This window comes from Stomoxys calcitrans, chromosome 3 (genome assembly GCF_963082655.1).
Source record: "Stomoxys calcitrans chromosome 3, idStoCalc2.1, whole genome shotgun sequence".
In the NCBI taxonomy this organism is placed as follows: Eukaryota; Metazoa; Arthropoda; class Insecta; order Diptera; family Muscidae; genus Stomoxys; species Stomoxys calcitrans.
The window spans coordinates 126,408,054-126,414,166 of NC_081554.1; the positions used below are offsets into that span (position 1 = coordinate 126,408,054).

General features: G+C 32.3%; 1 long non-coding RNA gene across 1 annotated transcript; it reads right to left on the bottom strand.

Moving 5' to 3' along the window:
- Positions 1-226: 226 nt before the first annotated feature.
- Positions 227-989, bottom strand: LOC106089383 (uncharacterized). The gene is made up of 2 exons (XR_001221601.2): positions 888-989; positions 227-821 (listed from the first exon to the last, which is right to left on the bottom strand). It is a non-coding gene; the product is annotated as an uncharacterized LOC106089383 (long non-coding RNA).
- Between the last annotated feature and the right edge of the window lie 5,124 nt (positions 990-6,113).

Genomic DNA, 6,113 nt, shown 5'->3' on the forward strand with positions numbered 1-6,113 from the left:
GAATGAGGACATTGGTCGAGTCTGTGAGTGGGCAACTTTAAATGGAATCCTCATGAATATCGAAAAAACTGAACGCAATATTCCTTTATATAACCTGACAGTACAGAATTCTGCTATTGATACAAAGAAGTCGGCTTCACTTCTTGGTTTTGATTTGGACTCATCGTTGAAATTCACATCACATATTTCACATGTCATTTCTAAAATAAATTTTTTTCTTAGAAGATTGAATAATATAAATTTATTTCTTCCAGTGCATATTACAAGTTTATAAGTGCATTCTCTTAAAATAACACATATTTTATACGGCTTAGAAATTTATTCAGGAGTAAGCTCTTATCCTGTTTTCATAGTAAGCTCTTATCCTGTTTTCATAGGATTTTACGTTACGTCTATGGTAATCACTGCCGCAGCGATTGCCAACGTTTCACCATTGAATTTCTCGGACGCTCATTCGATCATTACATAAGCGTTAGGTGTCTATATTATCTCTTCTGCATTATTAAATATGGACAGCCCTGTTATTGGTTTAACACTATCAACTTTCTAACTAGTAGCAGAAACTCCCACATGCTTATCGAACGTTACAATAGATTTTATCATAATCAGGTTTCACGGCTGTGGAATTCCTTACCGCAAAATTTAAAAACATTTGCTGTATGTCCTTCAGCATTCAATTTTTTACTTTTTTTTTGTTTATGTTTAAAAAATTCGCCAATTCGATTGTATGTTCATGTGTTTAAATTCTAAATATTTATATATAGTTCTTTTTTTAGTACGTGTAATGAAACTTCCGTCCTATCAATGTATTGTATGTTCCACTAAGGAAGTTTGATTGATTAATTACAAATAAATAAATAAATATGTATTCCAAAATTGCACAATACCAGTTTTATCCGTGGAACCCATAACCTAATGTAATTTGAGGCCGTTTTACGAAGAAAATAATATTTATTGGTAATGTTTGTTCAAAGGTTTTTTTTCACAGAATAAAAAATGTGTATTAATATTGAACAATTGTCTAGGAAACAAAAAAATCTAATGCAAGCCTACTTATATAGTATAAACAAAAACAAGAACAATGTATTATATATGTACTGCGTGTGTGTATACGTGTGCGAACATGAGCAGAGAATATAGAAAAAATAACAAAACGAGAATGCAAACAAAAATCAGACATCTTAATTCTGTCAAACCTGGTCGGCTGTTAACAACTGCTCGCGTGAGACCACCATATTAAGACCGCCTTGGCCATGGAAGAAACATTTTTTATTTATTTTATTTTATTCATGCATTCACAAATACTTCATTTTTTCCACCCCGTGTTAGTAAATTGAGCAAGATCACAAACACTAACAAACACTTAGTTACAATTAGAAGTTTGGCGATCGCGTTTATTTTACGTAAGAAAACGACTTGTTACTCAGCGACTGTGGTTGTGCTCTTTTTGGGCGTCGTGAAATGTAAATTTTCCCTAGGTGAAACAACAAGTTAAAGCGAAACGATAAGTTTTTATCAATATGTTTCGCTTATTTTTTTTATAACCGAATATGCTATCAACCTTTAATGAAAAAATCATATATATTATGAAAATTCTTAAGGAAAGAAAATGTATGAATATGATCGTTTGTGAAAAAAGTTCTTATTTTTATGAACCTTTGCTTTATACATGTTAAGAAACCTTTCATAATATTAATAATTTTTATCATATATATAAGAATTATATTATTGAGATATGTCCACGTAGGTATGCAATGAAAATTGTCTCATTTAAAAAAAAAAAATTGATGGGGGAATTTACCAAGTCAAGTTCAAGTGAACTATTTAATGTATACATGGAAAAGGTTCAGCATTTTGGCACCATTTCGCGTTTGTTGTCTATTTTTGCTCACATGTTTCCGTTTTGTACAAAAGTTCTTATATTTATGAATCTTTGTTTTATACAAGTTAAGAAACCTTTCATAATATTATTAATTTTAATCATAAACTAGCCTACCCGGGCCCGCTCCGCTGCAACTTCTTTCACTTTATATGGTACAAAAGTTTCCTTGGAATATTAATTTTCGACAATTAAAGATCTTTTAGTGAAATAATTTTTTCCACCCCGTGTTAGTAAATTGAGCAAGATCACAAACACTAACAAACACTTAGTTACAATTAGAAGTTTGGCGATCGCGTTTATTTTACGTAAGAAAACGACTTGTTACTCAGCGACTGTGGTTGTGCTCTTTTTGGGCGTCGTGAAATGTAAATTTTCCCTAGGTGAAACAACAAGTTAAAGCGAAACGATAAGTTTTTATCAATATTTTTCGCTTATTGTTTTTATAACCGAATATGCTATCAACCTTTAATGAAAAATCATATATATTATGAAAATTCTTAAGGAAAGAAAATGTATGAATATGATCGTTTGTGAAAAAAGTTCTTATTTTTATGAACCTTTGCTTTATACATGTTAAGAAACCTTTCATAATATTAATAATTTTTATCATATATATAAGAATTATATTATTGAGATATGTCCACGTAGGTATGCAATGAAAATTGTCTCATTTAAAAAAAAAATTGATGGGGGAATTTACCAAGTCAAGTTCAAGTGAACTATTTAATGTATACATGGAAAAGGTTCAGCATTTTGGCACCATTTCGCGTTTGTTGTCTATTTTTGCTCACATGTTTCCGTTGTGTACAAAAGTTCTTATATTTTTGAATCTTTGTTTTATACAAGTTAAGAAACCTTTCATAATATTATTAATTTTAATCATAAACTAGCCTACCCGGGCCCGCTCCGCTGCACCTTCTTTCACTTTATATAGTACAAAAGTTTCCTTGGAATATTAATTTTCGACAATTAAAGATCTTTTAGTGAAATACCATGCTAACTTGACTAACAGTTTAACAATATAAGTGCCTTTATCTAAATCCCATATGATCTTTATTGGTCTACAAATTTAAGTTTGGATGTAAGGTGTACTCCTTTCTTGAAATACTTCATTTCAGCCCGATATTCTCATGATGTCTGATTTAGTGGTGTTTTCGGCGGAGAGGTGGTCCCCTAGAAAAAATATCAACATCGTGCTCTTCTCTCAAATACCATTTATTTAAACCTCATATTGCCATTGGCTTAGGGGAGTTTACACGATGAGGTGTCCCCCAAACACATGGCCCCAAAATAGGTTATCAAATTCGTTTTCTAATCTCAAATACTTTTCATTAGAGCCACATATTGGCATGGTCGAAAAATTTTTCCCTTTGGTGGTGTTTTGGGAAAGGGGTGATGCCCTAAATACATGATCCTACATTTGGATATCAAATTTGTATTCTTCTCCGAAATACCTTTATTTGAGCCCCATATTGCGATGGTCACTAAAAAATTGCTGTTTGTAGGGTATTTTGGGAAAGGAGTAGACCCCCAGAAAATTGGTCCCGAAAATGGGTATAAATTCTCGCTCCATCCCCCAATACCTTTCATTGAAGCTCCACATCGACATGGTCGGTAAAAATGCCCGATTTAGGGGTGTTTTGGGGATTGGAGTGGTCTCCCAAACACTAAGCCCGGAAAATATATCAGCAACGTGCTCTATTCTCATATAACTATATATCATTTATTTGCTATTGCCCTCAAAATTGGATATCAAATTCGTTTTTTTAATCTCACTTAAACTCCTTATTGCAAAAGACAGCAAATATGTCCGGTTTGGGGTATTGGCCCTAAAAACTATGAATATTTAGTTCCACTCTCTGAAAGACCCAAATTGTCCTGGTAAGCAAATACGTCCTATTTGGGGGTTGTTATGGTGGTGGAACGTCCGCTAGACAGTTAGCCCCTAATGTTGATATCAGATACGTGGTCTACTCCCACATACTTTTAATTTGAGCCCCATATTTCCATAGTCGGCAAACATGACCGGCTTGGGGGGTGTTTTGGGGGATGGGGGGCCACTCAGTGAGTTGGCCTTGAAAATATATATCGGATTCGTGTTCCACTTTAAAAACCCTCTTATTTGAGCCTCATATTGCAATAGTCGGAAAATACTTACTATTTGGGTGGTGTGGTGGGGTGGCCCCATAGATACTTCTCCCTAATATTGATATCAAATTCGTGTTTTACTCCCAAAGACCTTTCATTTGAGCCCCATATTGCTATGGTCGTAAATTTGTCCACTTTTTGGTGAGAGGCGGCCCCTCCAAACACTTGGTGCCATATTTGGATATCAGATTCGTATTCTACATTCAAATACCTTTTATTTAAGCCCCATATTCCCATGGTCAGTAAATAAGTTGTGTCAACCTGGTTGTGCACAGAGACTTTGACTTGGGTTTTGTTATCCCAAATCATAGCCTTTGTGAAGCGGATCCGGTACTTGGGTGTTGGCTGCGGCTTAGCTCGCCGGATGGGGAGGTTCTTTTCCGCTAACGGCTGTACATTTAAATTTGTACCGGTTTTTCAAAAATTAGTGTTAAAAAAAAAAGATGGTCAAATATACTGATAAAAAAAATCTGATTAGTGATAATTGTCTGTGGCCCGTTTGTTTAATTCTGATGTGGGTTACATCTTTTCATGGGAGAGTTTAGATGTTATTTTCTCCCTGGCTGCCCACCCCATATGACTTATTGCCATCCATGGTATTTTCTGCGCCATATTATATTTGAAAATACCCCAAACTTTAAATTTCCATTTCACATTGAATAACCGTTACATTTTCAGCCTATGGTAAATTATTCAACACATATTAGTTCCTTTTACAAACTACATAACATAAATTATTTTTTTATTATTATAAAAAAAAATTTTATATAAAAGTTTACATTTGTTTTAATAAATTTTTAAATATTTTAATTGGGCTTAAGGAAATAGATAAGATGTTCTGTTTTTTTATTATATATATACAAATTTTGTCTCAATAAGGTTTTTCTTTGTTTTAAATATATATATTTTTGTATATTCTTATATATATTGTACATATATTAATTAGTTTAATAATGTTTTTTTTTTTTTAATTTTTCTCTTCGTTCTGTCCTCTTTTATAATGACTTTTCAAATTTAAATTTTAATTCAAATATAATTATTTTTCTTTTCAAATTTGTGATACTTTATATGAATTATATGTGTATGTATTTATGAATATGTATATATATATATATCAACACACCTATGCACAAGTGCACACATAAATATGTATATACACATATATAAACATATAATTAATTTTTTTTATTTATTTATTTTAGTGATTAATTTACTTTCGTTTTTTTTTTTATTGCTTCTGAACGTTATTCTTATTCTTACTTTGTACAAACATTTATGTAGTTTTGTAGTTTTTTCTTTTCTATATACCTGTATATATATATATATATTTTTACTTCTTTGATAAATATGTTGGCGCCAAATTTGGTTAAGAAATGATAATAATATCGTATACCATTTCTTAAGCAAATTTGGTTTTAATTTCTTTTTTTCTTGATTTTTGTTAATTCTTCTTTGATTTCTCTCTATAATTTTTTCTTTTTTTACCTTTTTTTAGATCTTTTTAACTTGTTGTACACAATTAAGTTTTGCTTTTCGTTAGATCTAGTTTCGTTTCGTTTGTATCTAGTTAGTCAAGTTAGTTAATATATAGGACGGCACAATGGGATAAATGGCATTAACACAATTATGTAAGTAGGTATACGAATACTTTCGTGTCTTACTGTGCGAGTGAAATCTTTCGCAATCATTCCAGCTCTGGCTTCAATGCATGCGTCCCACAATGTCATCTGGTCCCACTAACCATGTTGAAACTTGGCCCCACTTTCAGAACTGGTCGTACTGTACCGACCAAAAAAAAAACACGTGCGTCGGCCAAATTAGAGATGGCGCACCTATGTTGTCCCTATGCCAATTAAAAAATATATAGCTATAAGATAATTCGCAAATCCTCAAGACAGAGTACATATTCTAATGACCATGCCTTGTTCTGTCTAACCGAAAACGATGTCTTAATCTGCGTTTCACGTGTGCAACCGTTTACATGGAAATTACTGGGAAATAATTGTAGTGACATTTACTGCAACTAGCAACAAAAAGGGTAAAAAAAAACTTCGTATTTCATGTAAATTACTGCCGAATAATT